General features: G+C 39.9%; 1 protein-coding gene across 1 annotated transcript in view; it reads left to right on the forward strand.

Moving 5' to 3' along the window:
* The window catches only part of naaladl2 (N-acetylated alpha-linked acidic dipeptidase like 2), an 814243-nt gene that overhangs the window by 504096 nt on the left and 285026 nt on the right, over positions 1 to 25121 (forward strand). The gene's annotated exons all lie outside the window — the stretch shown is intronic.

A 25121-nucleotide genomic window follows, 5' to 3' on the forward strand; every position in this document is an offset into this window, starting at 1 on the left:
AGTGACCTCCATCGGACTCACCAGGCTGGAATGTCTTTGAGCAAAATACACAAGAAAACAAAAAGTGTTCTGTTTTGGGTGAGGAACCACGTTTTGTTGTCCAGGGAACGAGAGGAATATGCAAACTAATGTTTTATTGGCTCTAGCAGATACGTCTGGTCACCCTTTATCATAGCCAGAAACCGCAAAAACAGAAATTATTAATGGATTTTAAATTTTTTGACGGTTCTTTGACACATGACACATGTGACAAACTTCTAAGGCCATGATACCATGAAGATGTAGCAAAAGAGGCAGTTTCCAGCGACAATCCCTGGCCACATCTGGCCACACTTTTTATTCAAAAAGACAACAGTTACATGACGAAGTGCTGCTGTGCCTCCTGAAGAAAAACAGAGATCTTCACTTATAAGAACTCCCCTTCTAACCTCTACAAGCACGCTGAAATAAGTTGCACACACTGCCTCGTGAAAACATAGTGAGCAAGCTAACATGAGCTTCATTAATTTTTCATGTGTTAAGTTAATCTTTGATGTCATAATCAGGAGGAGAGATAAAGATGAAGAGAGAGTGGGGGCTTGTTCATATATCAGTTTAGGCTGTCCTTTGTTTGATTTGATGACCTGCTCTACTTCATTAGGAAAAGTTTAATCAAAAAGTCTTTTTTTCTCCATTATTTTCACTGCCCTGCACACCCTATATGTGCCAACACGGAAATGAACTTGTACTTGGAGTAATTTATTAACCTGGTACTTTTTTACTTTAACTACAGTAAGTTGCAGTTGCAGTAAGTGGAAATTTTCATTTTTACTTGAATCATTTTTAGAGGGAGTTATTGTACTTTTACTTGAGTATAGATTCGCAGTACTTTACCCACCACTGCAGTTTCAGAAACAACCAGATAACTGCAGCTGATTTGAAACGTTCTACTGAATTTCCAGACTAACTTACATTTGCATATTGTTCTGACATTGCCAGACTAACATTTTGTGGCAATCTATTCTATAGCTGCAGAGGAATTTCTCTCAAAACCACACGTCACCTCATGATGGTGCCAGAGAAAAAATCATATTGTCTGGTAAACATGAATATCAGTACCAAATGTGCCAATGTATGTAGTAGGTTTTGGGATATTTCAAAGGATATGATTCAAAAAGGAAGGTCTGGGGAAAGTCATTAGGATTAATCCTCTGTGGGTCACGAATATCAGTACAAAATTTAATGGCAGTCCATCTAATAGTTGATGAGATATTTCATGGTAGTCAGTACCAACTGTACAAGTCTTAAGACCTGCAAAGACCCCAACAGGAAGTGACTCATTCATAAGATTAGTTAACATAATCCCAGTTGAATTCTTATACCATATCATTTTACAGTTTTAAAACTGTATCCTTAGATTAATCCACACATTTCTTACCTGTTTTCAGAGACAGCATTTTCTAGGCAGTGTTTGGTGATGAAGAAATAACCACTCTGATAGGTTGTGAGAGTTGTTGGTTCCTTTTTTAGCAAATAAATTGTACAGTTGTACATAAACCTTAAACTCTATTTTTACCTCAGGCTTTTACCATCTTATGAAATGTTAGTCAGGTAGATTGAGAGCCATATTAAATGAAATAAATCTCCCTGAGGTATCAGTTATGATGGATCCAGTGCAGGTTGTCTGTCAGTCTCAAGCTAGAGCAGCTTTCCATGACCATGAAAAAGGAATATGTAGAGAAAATAAATGACTCCTACAACCACCAGAAGGAAACTTATGGGCCCGTCCATGACAACGTTGACTCCCCAGCAGAGCAGCAAGATGGTCCAGCGGTTAGTCTGGCTAAATGCAGGCCCATAGGGCTTAGGTTTTATCCCTTATAGCCACACACACACACACACACACACACACACACACTCACACACACACACAGAAGTATCCTTGGGTAGGACACTTAACCTCACACCCCAACCAGAGGGAGGAAAGAGATTCTCCCTCTTGGGGCTGAACAAAGTCTGTCAAATCAAACAGTGTGTGTTTATCCCTCTCTGACTCATTTCCCCTGTCTGTCAGTGTCATTATGTCGTTTTATGTCTCTCTACCCCTCTCTCTCTCTCTCTCTCTCTTCATAAGCAGCTTTAGAAGCGCCACTCTTTTCTGAAGCCAATAGCCGAGCATGTCTTCCCTCCGGCTTACACACGAACTGCAGTGGGTCATCTCTTTAACTGTGAGCTGTCTATACGGCAAGATAGTCCATACAGTAGCCACTTGTCTTTACTGCAGAGATTAAAGCCCCACTCCAAAATTGCAATGCCGTGGTGCCCTCTTTTGAAATGATGCAAATCCATGACTTAGATGGACAGAACCTTCTACACAAGAACCAATTAGTCATTATGTGGTCATGCAATGGCTACATATCTGCTTTGAGTATGAAAAATGTCTCCTAATTTGTAGGGTTTGCATGCATTTGTATACAGTTCTGTAGTTTGTATTATAAACAGCAATGAATATTTTTGAAGTAGTCAGGGGACACTGGAAACAACCTTGTCTTGTTAAGGTACAAAAGTCTTGCTGAATAACATATTTGTTTCTTCAACAATGTGACATTTTGAAATACAGACAAAATCTAGACAGAATCTCAAACTCTTTGTAGTTTTTTGGGACTTTAGTTTTAAGAGCCCCACGGTCATGGATTTCATTTTACAGCGTATAGTCAGCCTAGTTGCCAGACAAAAATGTTGGCATTATACATTCCTGCAAACCATGGACACGTTACATTTGTACATTTTACATGTATCATAGTAATGTTTCTAAAGTGTAATGTAATGTAAAATGTAATGTTGAATATGAGCTGACCTTGTCATCCGGAGGTGCAGGGGATGGTGAATGGCGTGGCACCAAGGCAAGACAGCTGCCAAGCTGCAAACCACTGTTAGAGACCAACAAACAACAAAAACAGTTGTTTATTAGCAAATCATTACTGCAGCAGCTTATTAGCCAACAAACATGTTTTTTTATGTTCCTTGCCAGGATTGTGCCCCCAAAAGTTAGTATTTTAAGCCAAAACATGATCTTTTCCCTACCATAACCAAATGGTTTTTGTGCCTATACCTAACCACAAATTAACCACGGTATTGTTGAAAAAGTTTTAAAATATTTGCTACATAATAATGCACAAATTTAATGTATCTATGGAAATGTACGGTGCCAACATTTATTCTGGTGACTGAGTTTGTGTAGTTCATCATGATAACTAGAAAATAAATGAATATTGGTTTATTCAAATGTCAAAACACATTTTCTCTCTCATATCCATCATTGTATCTAGCCAAAAGATGAAAATGACGTTTTGACAAAATTCAACACCAGCATCTCTTTACCAACATTGTGTGTGTTCTGTAACTTTGGGTAAATCACCATGCATTAGAACTACTTTCTACTTAAGAAATAGTCCCTATGAAATCAGCTGTGTACAGAAAAATGAGGGGACTGTTTCTGGAAATATGTGTCGCTGTTGAAATTTTAAAAAGTAATTTTGGATTCAGTCTTGGCCTACTGCATTCATATTTATTATTAAATTCAACATGTCAGACTTCATCAGGGATAAAGTCTGGGACTTATTTCTGTTGTTCCCTTGTATTTTGATAGTCTACCAACCCTGATCAAGGTGCTATGTCCAACCAAAGAAATATTGGCTCTAATTAATAACATTTTACAAAATTGTTTCACATAAGATGACACCATAAACCAAATTCAACAGAGAGGGCATGCATTGATGAGCTAAGATGTATCTCCCTTTGTTTATGAATGTGACTGTCCTTCAAAATACCGCCACATAGAGCATTTTTACATGCAGAAATTATGAACCATATGTACATTCTTTGGCAGCAACCTCCATTGGCAGTAGTAATTATGACAATAGCAAAAGAGGAAGTCATGCGATGTAGCATAAAGAGCAAGGGACTCCACTTTGAGTGTGAGCGAGGGGAAGTGGGTGGGTCGGTCAAACAAGCACTGAACTTTTGTTTCTCATGTGAAACCAATAGTCAACATTGAGTTATTTTGACAAAGAAACATAGAATGTGGACATGTGAGTAATTTCAAGTGATATATGTCACATGAGATCCATTACATGATGTTACCTTAGTCGCAAACATATTTGTATTAAGTCAAACCTTGATGTTTTTCTAAACCTAAGGAGGGAGTTTTGTTGCCTAAACCTAGCCACATAGTTTTTAGTGTAATTGCGACCGTTTCATACTGTAACTTAATCCATGCAGTTAAAACTGTGACTGTTGGTCATCTGAGCTCCTGTCATCCACCAGTAGGTGCGCTAATTAAAGAATGCTTCTGTGGGTCATATTCAGAGCTATATGTCTTATGTGGTTGTATGGGTTGGAGGACTTGTTGTTATGAACTGTGGCACAGACTCATAATATATAAAGTACTAACATATGCTTTTATGCTCCGCTGGATATTACCCATTGAGCATAAACAATACAGATGCACTGTACAGTTCATATATGTTTATTCAGTATGTGTTCAACATCACAAGAATAAAAGTCAGCACATGCAGGGCCAGCAGCGGTTCATCTCTATAATGCAAGGGCAAGATTTTTGGCATTTAAATGGGTATTCCCACATATGTTCCTCCATATTAGCATGGAAATTATGTCAGGCTAATTCTGCTTTAACCTGGCTTCTCTTGAGGTTGCACACTGCACAGCTTGCTGCCAAGGCCTGCCATACTCACACACTGTCAAGTGGAAGTAATTGCAAGTGGCACGACCTGTGTATCCACACATATGGGTATATGCACTGTGTGCCTATGTGTGCAGCTTTGTGTAACTCTGGTGTGTTGGGGCTTTCTCTTCATTTCCTGGTGAGAGGAAGTAATTCTGGGCCACAACCTCTTTATTACCATCTCTGTAGTCTGAATAATGCACGCTGGCATCTGATGACTTCTGTCTGGCTTCATACCTCGTTTTCCTTTCTCATGTAAATAGAAAGGAGACCTCTGACACGATACTTCTCTTTCACTCTTTGCATTAAATGCATTTAGAGATTTGCTATTAAAGTAGACTTACATATTTTCCCTACTCTCAAAAAATGTCCCTTTTAAGTCATTTTAGCAGTCTTTATTTTGGAGCAAATAAGATATACTACCCTGTTGCTCTCACATTTAATATGACAGAATTGCCTCTCCATTAGTAGAGAATTTTTCTCTGAATGCATAGATTTGTGTTTGTTTATATTTTTAAAATTTTTCCTGTCCTAAAAAAATAAGTGGATCCTTTGATAAACTAAGTCATGTAGCAAATTAAATGTGACAATTTGTGTAGCCCAGTAAAGCCTAACTATGACAAAAGCAACCTAATAAAATGTATAGTACAGGATGACCTGGATAGCTTTTAGTGTTTTTGAGTCTCCATGTTGGCAGTAGCCTGAGCCAGAGGCATTATGTTTTTGGGTTGTCCATCTGTCTGTACAGATGTGCATTCTTGTGAACATGATATCAAGAATGCCTTTGTTTTTTTGTTGGTTTTTTTTTTGTAAATTTGGGACAAACGTCCACTTGGACTCTGGGATGAACTGATTTTGATGGTCAAAGGCCAAGGCCACTGTCACCTTGCATCTATGTCATTCTTGTAAACACTAAAACTCAAGAATGCCTCAAGACAATCTCTTCAAATCTGGCACAAACATCCACTTGACTCAGGGATAAATTGGTCATAGATCATAGGTCACAATAACCTCGTCCCTCTCACTCTTGTGAACATGATATCTCAAGAATGCCTTAAGGGAGTCTCCTCAAATTTGGCACAAACGTCCACTTGGACTCAGTAATGAGCTAATTAGAATTTGGTGGTGGAAGGTCAAAGGTCAAGGTCACTGTGCCCTCACAAAACATGTTTTTGGCTAGAACTCAACATTCACACACTACTTATGACAAAATTTAACAAACATGTCTAATAGGATAGAATTATGAAGTGATGACATACATCCAAAAGGTAAAAACACTTTTCTGACCATTCTTCATCACCATAACTTTGGCCAGATACTGAACTGGTGAATCTTGGGTGTCCACCCAATTAAAGATTAATCTGTGCTGATTGTATGGATCTTTTGTGCTGCTGGGGGGGGGAGATATGTGTGAACCATCCATGTTTTCACAGACATGGATGTAAACTGTAAGTGCAACTTGACTGGTGCACAGAGGCATACAATGCAAGGGAGTAATTCAAGTTATTGGTATGAATTCATTTTTATTTATGTTCAGTCCAGTCTTGATTGTCCTGCCTTGGAAATTCATCTCATATCATGACAAAAACAAATATTAGTCCGAAAAAATTAGCACACAAAAGCAGTAAAATGGTCAAGCTCCGTCATATCTTAGAGAGCTCATAGTGCCATATTATCCCACCAGAACACTGCGCTCTGAGAACGCAGGGTTACTCGTGGTCCCTAAAGTCTCCAAAAGCAGATCAGGAGCCAGAGCCTTCAGCTATCAGGCTCCTCTCCTGTGGAATCATCTTCCTGTTACGGTCCGGGAGGCAGACACCGTCTCCACATTTAAGACTAGACTTAAGACTTTCCTCTTTGATAAAGCTTATAGTTAGGGCTGGCTCAGGCTTGCCCTGTACCAGCCCCTAGTTAGGCTGACTTAGGCCTAGTCTGCCGGAGGACCCCCTATAATACACCGGGCTCCCTCTCTCTCCCTCTCTCTCTCTCTCTCTCTCTCTCTCTCTCTCTCTCTCTCTCTCTCTCTCTCACTCTCATCCTATTACTGCATCTTGCTAACTCGGCCATTCTGGATGTCACTAACTCGGCTTCTTCTCCGGAGCCTTTGTGCTCCACTGTCTCTCAGAATAACTCATACCGCAGCGGTGCCTGGACAGTGTGACGTGTGTGGTTGTGCTGCTGCCGTGGTCCTGCCAGATGCCTCCTGCTGCTGCTGCCATCATTAGTCATTAGTCATACTTCTACTGTTATTATACACATATGACTATTGTCACACAAGTATACTGTCTGATACTAATACATACTTTCAACATATTGTACCACAGTAGCCAGAACTATAACTATAATATTATTACTTTCATTAATGTTGTTGTAAGCTACTGTCATTACCTGCATCTCTCTCTCTCTCTCTCTCTCTCTCTCTCTCTCTCTCTCTCTCTGTCTCATTGTGTCATATGGATTACTGTTAATTTATTATGCTGATCTGTTCTGTACGACATCTATTGCACGTCTGTCCGTCCTGGAAGAGGGATCCCTCCTCAGTTGCTCTTCCTGAGGTTTCTACCGTTTTTTTTTTCCCCGTTAAAGGGGTTTTTTTTGGGGAGTTTTTCCTTATCCGCTGTGAGGGTCATAAGGACAGAGGGATGTCGTATGCTGTAAAGCCCTGTGAGGCAAATTGTGATTTGTGATATTGGGCTTTATAAATAAAATTGAATTGAATTGAATTGAATTGAATTAAAAAATTAAATTTAAAAAATTAAATAAAACAGGTAAAACCAATGAATAGCAAAATCTAATAAAAACATCATAATACAATATTACTGGGATTGTCTTGCTGCTAAAGGATGAGGTGGAAAGGAATTGCTAGAATGCAAATTAAGTGATTTTATTGCACATACTGAAAGGAAATTGAATATTTGCACCTGGCTCACCCATAATCCTGCATGCAATTTTCATCACTTGTTGAATGATCTATAGAAAAAAGTGTTTTTTTGTATACATGCATAACAATTCACTGAGCAATGGCTTAATGGCAGACAAGAGGATTATCCTATTAAAGTGATAGATAGGGATGTATTTTTGGTAGAGTGTTTAAGTTTGAAAATCTTTAGGAAAAGGAAAATCTTATTTAGGAAGTACTGAGCATACTACAGGATAAATGAACCTTGGATTATATGGCTGGAGTTGTGTGTGTGTTTGTACATGTTTCCGTCATGAATTCAAGGAAAGACACAGTGAGTAAATGATACACAATTGGTCATTTTTGTTAAGTATTCCTCCGAAGTCACATCAGGATGTAAAACACTGAGAGTTTGCAGTGACATGAGTTAATATCAATGGAATTAGTGCAGTGAGCAGATTAAAGGAGGCAAAATAAATCTTCACAAATCTTTTGCATTGTGTTTATCTTAGGAGAACTTTGCCATGTCGATTTGTGCTTTTGAACCACAGAAAAAAGGTCTTGCCAGTGCTGCCTAGCCTTGTCAGTTTCCACTCTGCATCTGTGCCTGCTATCTGAAAAAGGCAAAATGTGGCTCGCTGCTGCAATTTTTCTGTGTCTAGAAGGCATGTTTGCGTGTTTCAGATGAGAAGAAATTCTTTGTAACACAGGTCAACATGTCACAGGAGTCACAGGACTCTGTTTGCTGATTGGCTATGGGTATTCTGTTGCCATAATTTCTACTATAACTTAAAACTAAACCCAAGGCCGTACTCCACTGCAGAGTCAAATGGCCACAGCTTGGAGCAGCTGCTGCAACTTTCCATGGCCATTACATGGTGGCTCACTGCAAGCCGCACGTCACTGCTGCTTGGTGTGTTTTTGCCATTATAGTATTAGCTTTACCTTAAAGTTTGGACACATCTACCTAACTATGAGGAGGAGATTTGTAAAACTACTGTCAGCATCAACAATTAACTTTTTATTTTTCCAATTAATGCCAATCTTTCATAACTTTAAGAAGTTCAACGACATTTAATGACACTGTGAATGAGGTGTTAACTTTAATGAATATACAGTTCTGCTCACACTCAGACTGCTTAGCCCTCATGTTTTGTAACCATGCCACAAACCAGTCACAGAGCCAATGAGCAAATGAGTTTGTGAAAGGAAATGGGCATGATCGTGATCAGAAAGCAAAGTATTGATGTACTGGATGATTTAGGTTGTAGATATATATTTGAAATGTAAAACATATTAAAACACATTCCAAATATCACAAAATGCACCACATTTTCACTCCGACCTTGTCACATATCAACATTTGGTCATGGACCGTCCACGTCATATCTGGACTGGGTGCACTGGTTGTTGATGTTCTGGGATGTCATGTCAACTTCTGCCTGTTTTCAAAATACACTTCCGTTTCACAGGAAGTATACAGTTTGCATACAGTCTCTCTTAAAATAAATGCACTACATCACTACAAAACTGCGAATCATTTTTCTCCTTCAGCAACAAATGCACAGGGTTACATTTAGCCAACACAAGCATGTGTTTGGGCTAAGGAAAAAAGGACAAGGTTTGGCTTTACAATCTTGTGGGAAGCAAACACCCGCCTACCAGCTGTAAGTCAGTAGTTGTTGGCCCCGCCCACCACCCCTCTCAACTGCCCTACTCAGACTTCTGCTCCCTTAATTTTCTTTGTTGTCCTGCTGCATTTCCCCCTGACACCGCCAAGTGCCATTAAACAATTACGGTGACTGGCCGCAAACTACGGCGACATGAAAGGACAACTTTTTTCGTCGGTGTCAGACACTGGAAGTCACTGACTAAGCGTTGGTATTCAACAACTTTGAAGTGAGCCTGTGTTGCAATGTGACTGCATTTGAACAGAACAATCCCTGGTACTTTGATGAGTCATAACTTTGTTGTACAACAGAGATTTTAACATTTACTGCCAATATGGCTTTCCCCTAAATACAGTCTATTTTAAGCTATGATAAAGAATTTTTGTTTAGTGTTTTTCATTTTTTTTAATATAATTAGTTGTTAAATAGCCATAAACTGTAACCTAATTTGTAACTACAATGTGGTTTTAGAACAGTGGTTCATAGCCTGCAGGTAACAACCACATGTACCATTTTTAGGAGCTTGACAATAGGAAATCACACATTTCTGTGGTTTTCTTTCTGATATTTTCTTTTGAATCTAAAAACATTTGCTTAAATGCCTCCTTGACTCTTGATCTCCTGTAATGCAACAACCAGAGAAAGGAAAATAAGTGTTTGGTTCAGCACATTGCACAGCCTTGTGATAGGTTTGCTCTTTTTTTGCCTTCTCCTTAATAAAACCTTGACCTTATTAAGATGTTCCTCATCATTTATGCATAGCGTGATCTCAATGATAGATTTATGGAGGAACTTGCTGCTCTGCTGCATCATGCATCCTCTTGCTTGGCATAAATACCAACAGGGCAATCAGTTAGTCCTACGAAAACCAGGGTAAATGTAAACCTTCAACACTAAGTCACATATATTTCTCTGTTGTACTAAATTAATGTATGTAGAGATGGATGGCATGAAAGAAGAAGAAGAAGGAGCCAAAGTATTCAATCGCTCCCTGGTGGCTGGCTGCAGTATAGGTCATAAACCCCGCCCCCTTCATGTTAACAGATGGAACATAGGTTAAATAAAGATGGTTTCTGTTATTTTAGATAGTGGCTTTATGCTGATGCATACCGATAAGGTAGGTTTCAGTTAGTAATTTGATGCTATAAAAAGGGTGTGTGTCAATCAGTGTGCTCATACACATCAGTGCCACTTACGTTTAGGTCAAACAGGTGTATGGGTGGGAACTTGATACCGTGGTTCCACTTCCCAACCACTACTGCACAGGCTCTGGCAGACTCTGATTATAGGATATTTTGGCTTTTTTTTTGTACAGTGGTAGGAAGTGGAGACACACATCATCCATCTCTTTATAAAGTCTATAGTTGCACTAAAGAAAAGAGTGTCCCAAACCATGTTTTCCATAAGGTCTTATTCCCCCTCACATCTGCACCAGCAGCAGGATATGGTGCTAAATAAAGTACATTAAAACTCATCTGGCACATTGTGACCTTTTATCACTAGAACAGATAGCCCTGTCTGACTTTACTTTGAGCCTGTAATATACATTTCTCCAACCTGAAGCTCTTGGTGAAGTGGGGCTTTCCACAATCACAGATGAGGATACACAATTTGTTTTTAACGGTCTGGGTAGAAAAACAGTGAAAGAAATCACAAGCCAAAACTGCTGAGAACATGAAGTTCTTTGACACACTAGTTTTGGCGAAAACTCAAATTACTCTAGTCCATGTAGTAATGGATAAGAGTTCCCATTAAGTAGTTATTAACCATTCCATTTAAACATTAAGTGCCATTTGGCATGCTGTCTGGCTCATAATGAGCCCAAACTCAGACTAGGACTGAACTCTCTGAAGTGTCTGTGGTATGCATGGTAAGAGTGAGACTACATGGGTGGTCATGCAGTGCAGGTGATAATGGGGGGGGTTGACAGGACACATCAGTGCTCTTCACACAAACACGTCCATAGCCATGTCTCTCTTTTTACCACTTGACTGTCTTCTTCTTTCTCTACTCATCTCTCTCTGTTTTTGGCAGACACTGACAGTAAGTACACCAGGGTGTTAAGAGTGTCATTAAGCTTTCATTAAAACACCATCATCATTAGAGAAGGATTAGTTATTCCCTGGATCCACCACTTCAGCAGCTCAGGAATATCAAAACACAATCAAAGTCTATTAAAACAACAATGTTGCCGGCCCACTGAGAAGCACCAGTTGGCTCCCACCAGCCACCTTTTTTTTTTAGTTTGTTTGTGAGTGAGAGATGGTCTACTTTGGCTGTAGATTCCCCTGGAACTGTCAATACGGTGCCAAAAACATGTTGGCAATGAGCTTGTTAGCATGTAAAAACTCCAAGTAAACTGCATACACATACTCATTTACACAAAAAGTAATGTTTATTGAAGAGCTTAACGTGTTGAGCACACACACAAACACACACACACACATACAGTGTTTTAACACGGCTCCTGCAGGTTCAGCAATGGAAAACCTTTTACAGATGTTAACTTCCTCTTTCATTATCATTGTCTTCTTGACATATTCATGAGCGAGAAGTTCTATAGTCTACCTGAATGAAGTGATAAAGCGTATCTGACAGTTTTCTTGTTTATGTTTTAAAGTTGATATTAAAACTAAAATTACTAAAACATGAATAGCGCTGTGTACTGGTGCTAATATTAAACCTGAGCTTCAGTACTGATGCCAAAAGACACTTTTTCACTATGGTACAGTGCTTTGAAGAATATTATAACCTGTTGCAACAGCAATTTGTAGAGTCTTCAGCATCTCCCAAGAGTGAAGTTTGTATTTAATGATTGTGTGAAACTTTATTTATACAATGGTCTGAGTGAATACTCAGTTCTGATTGGCTGCAGGGTGTCCGTTAAAAACTACTGAGTAGTCCCGGTGAAACTGTCCGTTCAACATTCTAAACTAATGCGCCAGCTCCATTATAGTATCAGCCTGTGTCTAATGAGTTAGGGAGGCACACAAGTAACTTGCAACACTGAGTGTAATGTCAATCAGTGCCTCATCCTCTGAACACCACAGGAGGGAGACTGGAACATGCGATGCATGTACTACACTGCTCCTCTGAACTAATGCGATCATCTCACATTCCATTTGCTACTTCAGGCATGTGTAACATTACACATGGCATATCATCTGTTCTTAATCATCTTATCATTGATTAGGGGACAATGACATGGCTGAAAAGCTAGTTAGTCTTGTTGTTAAACATATCGTTAAATTAAATATACTGTTTGTCAACTGTACACAATATTACTGACTTTGAGCCTTGTTAGCAAAGCATAATGTTAGCTTTCTGGCTAATAGCTGGGCCAAAGGGTTCAATGAGCTGAGCGAACTAGAACTACCTAGCGTTGCTAGGTGGTATCTAAGTTTCATTTACTGGAGTAGTAAATAACAGTTCCATTGCATAAGAACCTTATGTGGCGGTAATGATTGTTCCAGTTATGACTTGTGAAAAACTTTGAAAAATTTTGATTGCAAAAACCGTAAAAATACAAATAAATATTCTTACTTTTTATTTCTTTAGTAGGCAACCATGAGATAAGCAGGATAATGCCCTTCAAGGTGTCCATTATCAGTTTTTAATGGCCAAGGGGGACTGGACAGTTGCCTCCATGATCAGTTGTTCCAGGCATTAGAGCAATAATACAAGTACTATTAGATTAATGATAATAATAATAATTATAATAATAATAGACTAATAATGGACACTTAATCTGTCATCACCCCTTACATACTCTTGGCTTGGCCCTTGGACGCCACTGTTGAGAAAGGGTAACAGCCCTGTGGCACTCATTCGTCCCTTCCTTTGTCAGGGGGGGTTCAGGGACTGCATAGGTGGGTTGTGTTGTTTCAGGTACAACTGACACAATGAAATACAATCAAGGAAAGCCATTTAAAGTAATAGATCTATGGATCTGAAAGTCTGTCAGACACCAAAGCACTGCACAGCTGGTTATAATATTATGAGGAAAGCTTCTACTGCCCTGACAAGTTCTCACAGTGCTAATCATTTTATCTTTTGTTGCAACAATCGAATCAGTTTACCAGTAGCAATGTGATGGTCACATTACTCAGTAAACTATCAAGAATTTGCACTTGCGCTTATTTTATTTGCCAATGCAGCCTCTTGTCAGTTTATAGGAGTACATGACATGTTTTGAACATGAATAAATAAAGGTAAGAATCTTTGAATCATTTTTTCAGTACTAGCAAATGCATACAGTATAACCAAACATTTTCATACCACAGTATACCTGTAAACGAGTACAGCACTGCAACCCTAGATGACACTGCATCACATTCCAGCAGAAGTCGAGCCAGGTAATTTTTTTTTTTTTTTCTTGCCAGACGACCCTGTATTTTTTTACCTGAGCCTGTTTTGATGGCACCCTTGTTGTGTCAATAGAGTGGCCTCATAGAGTTAGACTTTTATTCCCCAAGAAACTTTAAGGCCAAAGAAATGCCCCTCCAAAGCTACTAATAGTGACCCATGTGAGATGTCCCAAAGCTTGAAATATAATTTAAATCTGGAAAATCTAATTATAACTGAAAGAATCACATTCAACTTCAAGTAGTTGCATTCACAGGCAAATAGTGCCTTACAAATTCAGTTCAAGTGTCAATAGTTTGGTATAGTTAGCCTCAAATGCACACTGAATGGCATTGTCTCTGATTCCAGTATCTCAGTGACATGAACAAATTTCCCAAAGGCAGGTTTAATTAACTCAATCCTAATGCTAAGGTTAGCTTTCTGGTGATGCTGATATGATTAAACCTGCTGAAGAGAATCTGCCATTAAAATAAAACCCTTAAAGCAAAACATGCCAGGAGCAGGCAAAGTGCTCACCTCTAAATGACAGTAGAGTTAATGTTTTGTGTATAATGTTCTTTAACCGCTTTATTTACTGTGCTTGCTCCTCTCTGGTTTTGTTACATTGCCAAAATAAATTACCCCGAGGTACTTTGACAGCATTTTCACAATGGAAAAAGAGCAACATCAATGCATCAGCACCCAGGGATGCTTCTAGGAGCTGACAGGGTCTGGGGCTAAGCCCAGACCATCTGGGGCTGAGGTCAGGGTGTGTGTGCACACCAATTCTTTGTGTCTTGGGTGGTCTCTTCCTGGAGCTGCTTCAATTTCATGTAATGTTACTGCATTGTATGACTATGACATTGTATTACATTTCATTAAATCTGATTTGTAATAGTGATGTTAAGACAACTGCTCTGGACAAAATGGACATCTGCAAGGCACCTGGGAATTTTTAGACCTATGGCATTAGTATCTAACTGCTACTTTACCTTTTTTTATTGTTATGCCGGTGCATATGCAGCTGTGGCTGGAGGCATTATGTTTTCGGGTTGTCTCTCTATCTGTTCGTCCATCCATCTGTCCATTTGTCTGTCTGTTCCATTCTTGTCAATGCCATCTCAAGAACGTCCTGGAGAATTTCTTCAAATTTGGCACAAATGTCCACTTGATGAACTAATTAGTTTTTGCTGTTCATAGGTTAAAGTCACTGTGACCTTATCTGTCTTAATCTTTTGAACGCAGAGAGCACCTTGAGGGAAATCCTTCAAATTTAGCACAAACATCCACTTTGACTCGAGGATGAACTGATTATATTTAGCTGGTCAAGGTCAACGTCACCTTGTCTGTCTCATTTTGTGGAGCAATAGGTGGATGTCGAGGAAAGAGGAATGCTTGGGCCATCATGAAGCTGCCGCCTGGTAGTCATTTACACAGTAAATTAGCTTGATAGGAATTCATATCTAATGTGCGAGACTATGGAATAACATGTCAGAAACAATGCCATCACCAGCCCCTTTGATGCCAGCACTGGCACGATGAAGAACCTACTGTATTTGATTGGATTTAGACAAAAGCTGTACAAAGCATTGTGCCCTGACTAGACTAAACTGCCAAAGGCAAAGGCAAGAAAGCAAGGAATTACTACAGACCAGATGAAACAAAAAACATGAATAATTCTTCCCTTATCATTAAAAGACAAAACAGATGTAATTTTGGTATTGTGTCTTAGAAGAACTGAATCATTTCCTCTGTCTTCTCTGAATCTTGCTCTCTCCCAATTTTCCTGTCCCTCCTTCATTTCTGTCTGCTGGTGTGAGCTTAGCAAAATGTCTAATAGTAAGGTGTCAGATATTCACGGGGATGTGAGGAGAGGACCCTCCTGCAGTGCTTATTAGCTGTAATGCATTCCTTTCCTTTGCTTTGATCACTGTGGGAGACCATGTGATGCTTCCTGCCATCTCATTTGTTTCATGTCTAAAATTTTCTGTCTCTCTATCATCCATCCCCTGTAGTCCTTTTCTGATTCTCTCTTAGAAATATTCGCATGCATGTACATACTGACTCATATACAATAGACCCAAGGCCTGACTGAGCCGAGTTATGTGGCTACATATTGTATGTGTCTGTCTGATATAGTATAATAAGTTTGGTTCAGCATGTTAGATTTGTATTATATGTCATTTAGAGTCATGGCACAGGTCTCTTTTTAGCTATGCCAGTACCATGGCTCTGGGTGTGGCTCAGTGGCAGTTCTAGGCCAGTTTCAATGGGTGGGCCAAGCTAGGGCCAGTCCTTTTGATACAGGGGCACATACAAGTACGGTCAAATATCTAAGTCTGAACAGTAAGATATATATATGTGTAGGGGGGTCCGGGGGCATGCTCCCTCGGGAGAAAATTTTGTATTTGATTTAAAGGCATCAATCTGGTGAATTCTGAGAGCAAAGTTATGATGGCAGAATATGCCTAGATTTCAACATCTTTGTGCTTTTTATGTGTGAAAAATGTTCTATTATTACTGATAAAAACACTAGTGGTATGTTATGGTGAAGGGTTACACTTAAAATACGGCTAAGTATTAGTGGTTAAACATTTCAGTAATCAAAAGAAAAATGACTGATGTACTGATCTGCATCTGGAGGGCTATTTTAATATTTAAAATCACGTGCAGACAAAATATTCTTTTAAAACTCTCACACTCACAAGTACAGTTCCAGATACGCAAAACAATACAAAATATGCAAAACAAAAGGAAAATAAAAGGTGAGATTCAAATAAATTACACACAAACAGGCACAAATTACTGCTTTCCTCCCTCCCTCTCGATTTGCAAGTACAGCTAGTGTTGTGACGTTCACGAACGAACCGATTCTATTGAACGGCTCGTTAACATGAACGATGGGAACCAAGTCGCAGCTGGGAACCGTTCTTTTTTTTTTTTTTTTTTTAATATCACTGTGTGCTCCTGCTTTGTTTTTTAATGTTTATTTGTAAGTGTTAAGGTCACGGTGTTGCATGAATAACAAGTCATGGTAGCTTTACACACATACAAACAATTTGTATAAAGGGTAAATCCAAAATAGTGATGTCACTGTCAAAGCAGAGTGATATGGCGCAACCTTGTGGAATATTTACAATGAATCCAGATCAGACTTTAAAATCTAGTCCACACATGTCAAATGAGGTTATAATCAATATTTCAGAATAATTCAAACTCAGATATTGGTGGGATATCTAATTTTGTATTATTTTGTTCCAAATCTTACCCCATCATACCTCCCAGTGATTATTTCCAAGATAAAATGAGTTACCACCAGGCTGGCTTCTTAAAACTTAATAAATATAAAAATCAGTCAAATGAGCCAGTTTTTTGAACGGCTCTTTGAAAGGAACGGCTCACCAAGATCCAGCTCCCCTCAAAGAGCCATAAATCACATCTCTAAGTACAGCACCCTGAATCAGAGCATTTCAAAAGCCCTCTGGTAACTGAATGCCTCTGGGACAGGCCCATTTATGGCAACCCACTGGATCCGTGACGTGCGCGATCCGGCCGAGGCGCGGGTGCCGGAGCTAATAGCAGCCATTCAAGAAGCTGCTCCACCAGCCGCGGCCTAGAAGCGGCTTGGCGCTCTTGGCGCTGAAATTACACGCCGGGTCTATTTCTGACGGCGCGTCAATTTGCACAGACCAAATGAGTCAAACAGGACGTCAGGCACAGAAAAGACGAGAGTATCCGGTTGATTTTCAAAATAAAAGACCCATGAAAACTCCAGCTCGTATTTCACATCGCTACATCAACATGATGTGACAGGCATGAGTCAAATGAAAAGGAAGAAGTTTTCAGAGCTTACCTCAACGGTGCTGCATGTTGCAGTGCAGGCTCAGAGTTGTCTTAAATACAGATACACAATTCTCTACTGATGTTTTCTGGGTGTTTTCAAGAATGCTCACGAAGTGGATGTCAGTATTCCTCAATATTCCGCTTTATTTAGTTCTGACATCCATGAACCGGTGACTAATAGATCAATTTTTAAGAAAAAATAACAAAAAAAACAACTTAAAATGACATGAAATACAGGCCTTTGCCTTTAGTCTGGTACTCCACTGACTCAGAGAGCTTTAGCACCACATCCCAAAGTGCTATCCAAATGAGAGGGTGATATTTTAATGTTTTGTATTATATTTTATTTTGTTGGATTTGCTGGCCGACAGCAGGCTAGATGCATTAACATGCAGAAACATAGTGCCCACTGCCCAACCTCTGGTCTCCACTGGTTAGCTAACATTAGCCTTGTGTACTTGAGTTGAATGGGGATTAGCTAGCAGAGCCACTCACGCATGTGATTATGGCTGGGGATGCTGTCCCAGTCTGGTACATGTTGGCCACTTTCCCTAGCCTCTGTAAGTAAGCGGCTTCATTTTTTTCCACAGTGATATTGCTAGGTCAGGTTACAGTAAGTAATCAATTGCCTAATGAGCTGCACACTAGCTAATATTAGTTGCTACCAGATCTGGTGTTGCACAGTGCAGTAAACTGACAAGAAGTGAAGTTAATTTAGAAACTGACATGCATAGCTGGCCAAAAATATTCTCAGCAGATAACCAATCAATGACATCCCTAGTAGAGGTACTCTCTCTCCTACATGACCCAGGTACTTTATGAAGGTATATTATGATTTGCCTACAAGGCAAAATGCCTCTTCCAAATTTTTCATGGATGTCTTCAAAATGTTAAACATGGCTCAGTGAGTCAGCCACGTTGCCAATATGCCCCAGTGACCAACCATGGCAATGCAACCACAACATCTCCCGGTGCCGAAAGGGTATTTTCCCCATAGACCGCCATTATAAAAAAACATAAAATGTTATATTTCTAAACCTTTCACAGAGCCTAGAAAGCTTTTTTTCCATGCATCTGTCATCATTCCAGTGTAAAATCTACAAGCCTAGCAGGCAGGGCAATAATAGGACACTAATACACGTGTAGTGGGCTTCACAAAAAGGAGGCAAACCAGGTAGAGAGAAACTAATTTTGGCTTATATTTTAAGTGAGCAATTTTCCTTCAAATGAACTGATGCCATCTTAAATTGTTCGTGTTCAGATCAAAATGGGCACCTGGTCAAAAGGAAAAAAAAAAACAAAAAAGCACACAGATGATGTTGCATTCCCTGAAGCAAAATGTCAAGGCAGTTGATTTAGGGAAAAATGGCAAAAATGAAATATGATGGCAAAAATGGAATATGACGCAATCTTTTATCTTCTTCTAATATGTTCTATCTTTAGTGTATTGTCACCTTAAAACAAGAATAATTTTGTTTGCCTTACCTTAGAATGAACTGTTCATAATCTACTTAGACCCTCAGGATCCTACTCAGTTCCTTAGGGTCCTTGTTTATGGAGATCACCATGTTCACCGCCATGTTTCTCCAGTAGTAGCAGTATAGGTCATAAACCATGCTCCCTCATGAGCCAAACTAAAAACTCAAAGTACACGTCAAATAAATTTGCAAAAATGGTTGCTGTCATTTAAAGTAGTTTTTATCACACTGATGTATGTTTAAGTGTTTGTTTTTTCTTATAAGTTTGGTTGTAACTAGTTATTTGATGCCATAGAAAGGGGATTTGATGACATGACTGACAGCTGCATTTGCCATTCAGTGTGCTCGCATTCAGTGGCTCGCTAATGGTTGGATAGGAGTATTGCTTTGAACTTGATAATGCGGAGACCACTACTGCGCAGACTATTGCTCCAAATGGCGTCACCAGCAAAAGATGGCAGCTGCCGTATCCAGGATATTTTGGCTTCATTTTTGTACAGTTGAAGGAAGTGGAAATGCGTCGTCCATCTTTATAAACACTGTATGGGCCAAAGGCTCAATTGTGTTACCTCATTTAGCCACAGATGGTGACTTAACGTACATTTATTCAAATGAAAATCTTTGACATTATCATCCCAAATCTTTTTGCACAAGCTCTCTGCAAGGTGTATTACAGTATGGTCTAGATATAATATGGTATGGTATGGTACGGTACGGTACGGTACGGTTTGGTATGGTACAACCTGGTATGGTCTTATAGTCTGTGGCTGAAGTAACTTATACTTTAATCCCCATTGAACTTTGAGCGAGCTCTTGTGAAGTATGAAGATGCGCAACACTGCACCAGTTTCCTCTTTGTTTAACCCATCCACCTCCCCTCCTTCGACTTTATAGCTCTTTATACTTTGTTGCCTGATTTCCTCACTTGCTCCCATGATAAATACCAGGGCCACTAGTGCTTAACAAAATGCATAAATATAGCCGTAATTTCTGATTGTATAAATGGCCAATGTGGTCATATTTTACAGGATAATTTTGTTCTATTATAGAACAAAGCATCCTTTATTTACAAATGAAAAAATATAGATAAATTGATGATAGTGTGATCGTAAGTGCTAATATCGTAGGCAATTGGACTTGCTTGCATTTCTTGAAGACGTTTCACCTCTCATCCAAGAAGCTTCTTCAGTTCTAAATGACTGGTAAGAAGGTGCAGGCTTTAAACCCTGTGTGGGTGGGAACCCTTACAGAGGGTGCAGAGCCAGCTCCTCAGGTCAAGACTCAGCTGTCCACTTACATCTACAGGAGAAGGGACACTCCTGTGAGGACAGCAATGTGCACATCTTGGCCAGGGAAGAAAGATGGTTTGAAAGAGGAGTAAAAGAAGCCATCTATGTCAAGCTGGAACGACCATCGTTAAACAGAGGGGGTGGCTTAAGACACCACTTATCACCCACCTACAATGCAGTCTTGGGATCCCTCCCCAGACGACGTCACACCCATTCACCTCTGGTCCCACCTGAGCCTAACGACTCACATGGTGGCCAGGTGGGTCAACGACTCACATTGTGACCTTAGCGACTCTGAAACTAAGAGCTCACATGTGACCCCTACGACTCTACAAAGGTTCCCACCCACACAGGGTTTAGAGTCTGCAACTTCGTACCAGTCACTTAGAACTGAAGAAGCTTCTTGGATGAGAGGTGAAACGTCTTCGAGAAACACAAGCAAGTCCAGTTGCTTACAACATAGCCTAGCACTTAAGATTACCATGACCTGGATGACTGAGAATCTTCACCTACATGATGATACTGTGTAAATTGTGAAAGGTAAAAGTAGCATGGATGCAAGCATAAAGTAAGATATTTTAGGTTGAGGTACATGTTATACTACATTAGCATCTCCGAGGACTCCTGCTGTGTCAGCTACAGTGCATAAACCTCTGGCTAAACCTTGCTGTCTCAGTGGTTTATTTCTTGAAACCGGTATCAGTTATGGCACTCTTGTGACTCACTGAGGCCTTTAAGCATTGCATCAGTCTGTCACAATGATTTCTTCCAGAAGAACATACTTTTAAACAATGAAGCACAATTCATAATTAAATTCTTGACAAAGATAAATATACATAGTGAATGCAACTATTTTAGTTAGCCATTTGCCTTGCACGATACCCCATAATATCAACAGAATGACTAGAACCACATACCGAGGGATTAATGAATGTCTAGACCACACATGAACAACCCAGTTATTGAATTTCTTGAACCTTGCTGGCAGGTTGGCAGAGGTGTGATTAAGTCACATATGCAAGTCACAAGCAAGTTTCATGTCTTAACCTTCAAGTCCCAAGTCAATGTAGTGTGAATCAAGCAAGTCAAGTCGAGTCCTTGCTATAAGTTAAGTAAGTCAAGTCAAATCTTTGCCCAGGTCTAGCAAGTAACAAGTTGAGTCATTGTCACCTACTCATACAGATAAAATAACAAAAGCTGTCCCCAGTGGAGGAATTGGATTAAAAACATATACTCAGGTATTGTTAATACAAATATGTCCTTTCTTCTCATGCCACTTTCTAATTCTACTCTACATTTATCTGTAGATTTTAATTACTAGTTACTTTACAGATGAAGGGTTTTGCACACAAAATATAAAAATGTACAAGTACAGCTGGAAATATTAGTCAATTAATGAACTATCAGAAAATAAATTAGGAGTCATCTGATAATCATTTGACAGCTTTTTTTTAATGCAAAAACGTTTCATGGCTCCAGCTTTACAAATGTGAGGAATTATGCTGCTTTTGCTGGTTTGGTGGTTTGACACTACAAACATTATGAAGGTGTCACTTTGGGCTCTGGGTCATTGTGACACTGCTTTTATGAACCTAACAATCAATTGATTAATTGAGAAAATAATCAGCAGATAATTAAAATAATCATAAGTTCATAGTTCAAAATGAGCTCCACCTCAACCAACTACAACAAATCCAAATCCTGCTTTTACATTAATGCACAAGTCATTGAATGATATAATAGTCACAGGATTCCGGGATTGTTCCCAGTGCAGTACTTTTACCTTTAATACTTTATTACATTTTCCTGATTACACTTACAAACTTTTACTGAGGTAACATTTTGAATGCAGGAGTCATACTTGTAACAGAGTATTTTTTACTGTGTAGTGTTAGTTATTTTTACTTGAGTAAAGAATTTTAATGCCTACTCTCCAGCTCCAAACCCTGTTTAAAGTGAAAGACACTCCACTCAGGTAACATACCTGATGCTGTGAGAGAGTGGGACAATGAAAATCTCCAAACTTGAGCAGAGCAATAACAGGAGGGCACAACAACTCACTAAATGACAGTGGAGAGGAAAATATATCATGGCGCACGCTAGATAGAACTGAATAAAAGCATAAGGAGAAGCTCATGATACTGCTGTACATACTGCCATTCCTTCAAGGAGAGCTGCGGGCAGGAAGACAGAGCTCAAGTCCTTTCAAGTCATATGCCTCAAGTGAAAGTCAAGTCTCAAGTCATAAGTACCAAGCCAAAGTTATATTGAGTCTTTTATCAGTGTTAGTCAAGCAAGTCTCAAGTCCTCCAATTTCAGACTTGAGTCAAGTCATGTGACTCAAGTCCCCCTCCTTTGCTTGTTGGCATTGAGATTACTGCATTACAACATTTTATATTCTACAATGAGTCAATTAGTAATGAAACCTTGATCAATAATACATGGCAAAAAGATCCATAATACATGGCAAAAAGATCCATAATAGTTTATCATTCAGTCTCCTACTGAGCCTGTAAAACATATTCCATGAAACAAGAAAATATTCAGCCAGGGGGTGAGATGTTTCTGCTTGTTTTCAGTTTCCCACTTTTCTTTTCTTTGAAGAATTTTACAGAAATGAGTCCCGTCATTTTGGGGAAAAAAAAGAAGTCTTAATTTGACACAGTGCTGCCTGATAGGTGGAACATTCTCACCCAATTGGCAGAGTTTTCCATTTTGTTTTTAGAAATCTTTTACCCAGAGCTGACAGCCAAACATAATTTGGCTGTGTCTATTCATGTTAAGAATGTGGCGTGTTGTAGTTGTTCCTAGATTTGAGCAAAAACATTTTAATTTTGCTCGGAACATGTTGTTAAATGATCACATCTTTTGGAAACTTAGCAGTGTTAATTAACAGGCCTAGAATTCAATTTGTTGGCAAGCTTCAATACACTTTGCAGACTGTTGTAGAATAAATAAATGATTATTTTAAAAATAACTCTGCTTGTGAGTGTAGGAATAACTAATGCAGACTTACTCATGCACAAGTAAATATATATCTGAAATCAGAAGGACAAGAAATGTCCTTGTAAGTAAGACACTTTAAAATGTCTGGAAACTAACTACCATTCAAGTGAAATAATTGTAGCTGAGTTGAGTTGAGTTGAGTTTATTTTGATCAGCAAATAAACAGAACGAAAATATCCACACACAAAAAAAGAATAAGGCTGACCTAAAGGGTTAAGGCTGAAGCTAAGTAGCTTAATTGCAAATGTGCGTGCGACTGCACGTGCACACACACACACACACACACACACACACACACACACTCAGCTTCAACATCTAGGTCATCGTGCTGACTGTCTGCTTTCGGAGAATATTCCTGAGCCAGGTTTACATCTGCAGAACTGTGAAAGCTCTTTTCATTATGTTAACTTCTTAGGATATTTATTTTTAATGAATCGTAGACCTGCACAAATTCTTATGATCCATGATGATGAAGTAATTTCAGAATTTGCCAAGCTACTTTTCATGTTTTCATTTATCCCAAATAATTCACTCCTTGTCCTTGAGATTCAAACTTAACAACACAAAACAACCTAACATTTGCGACCCTCTGTGAATTGGCCTTTTCATAAAAGGGGTCTGTCTATGCAGTAGAAAGACAAGTATTTTTGACTTTGATGCTACATGACCAGTTTTGACATTCACTTAAAACCCTTTGCCACAGCACAAAAAACCCACTCACACTTGCTAACATCTGGCTTTTTAATGTAATAGGAAAAGTCCTCCGAGAATCACCACCTTAATGCGGTGGAGGAGTTTGAGTGTCCCTGTGAACCTGGGCGCTGTGTTGTCCGGGGCTAATAGCCCCCGATAGGGTCTCCCAAGGCAAAGTGGTCCCGGGGGAGGGACCAGACTAAGAGCGATTCAGACACCTTCGATGAAGCGGACCACTCAGGAGAAGAGTACCTCGCCCGGTATGGGGAAACCGGGGCCTGGAGCCAGACCTGAGGGGAGAGCTCGCCAGCAAGTGTCTGGTGGCCGGGCCTTAGCCGTCGCCCTGTGGGCCCACCACCCGCAGGGATAGAAATCGGGGTTGGGTGCATTGTGTGCCTGGCGTGCCGATCCCTGGCGTTGCAGACTGGCTTTTGGTATGTGGAATGACACACTACAATAGCAACATGAAATGTAATTGTAGTTTTAGTGGTAAGAGATGTACCCAAATATGAATATGTTATTGAGGAAATAACAAATAATGCACAGGACCCCGGCTGAGTGCAGCTGTGTTGGGGTTCTCCCCGGAGAACGAGAGGTTTGCTTCTTGGAGTCTCTTGGCAGCGTCCTGCAAGGGGTGCCGGCTGCGGACTCCATAGTTCTCCTGGGGGACTTAAACGCTCACGTGGGCAATGACGGAGAAACCTGGAGGGGGGTGATTGGAAGGAATGGCCTGCCTGATCTGAACCCGAGTGGTGCTTTGTTATTGGACTTCTGTGCGAGCCATGGACTGGCCATAACGAACACCATGTTCAAACACAGGGAGGTTCATAAGTGTACCTGGTACCAGAACACCCTAGGCCTAAGATCAGTGATCGACTTTGTGGTCATATCAGTAGATCTGCGGCCATGTGTCTTGGACACGCGGGTGAAGAGAGGAGCAGAGCTGTCAACTGATCACCACCTGGTGGTGAGTTGGATCAGATGGCGGGGGAGGCTGGTGGAGACCTGGTAAACCCAAACGTGTGGTGAGGGGTGAACTGGGAACGTCTGGTGGAGGACCCTGTCCGTCGGGTCTTCAACCCCCACCTCCAGGAGAATTTCTTGTGCATCCCGGGGGAGGTTGGGGACATCGAGTCTGAGTGGGCCATGTTCAAAGCCTCCATTGTGGAGGCGGCT

The sequence above is a fragment of the Epinephelus lanceolatus genome, chromosome 6 (assembly GCF_041903045.1).
Source record: "Epinephelus lanceolatus isolate andai-2023 chromosome 6, ASM4190304v1, whole genome shotgun sequence".
Taxonomy (NCBI): Eukaryota; Metazoa; Chordata; class Actinopteri; order Perciformes; family Serranidae; genus Epinephelus; species Epinephelus lanceolatus.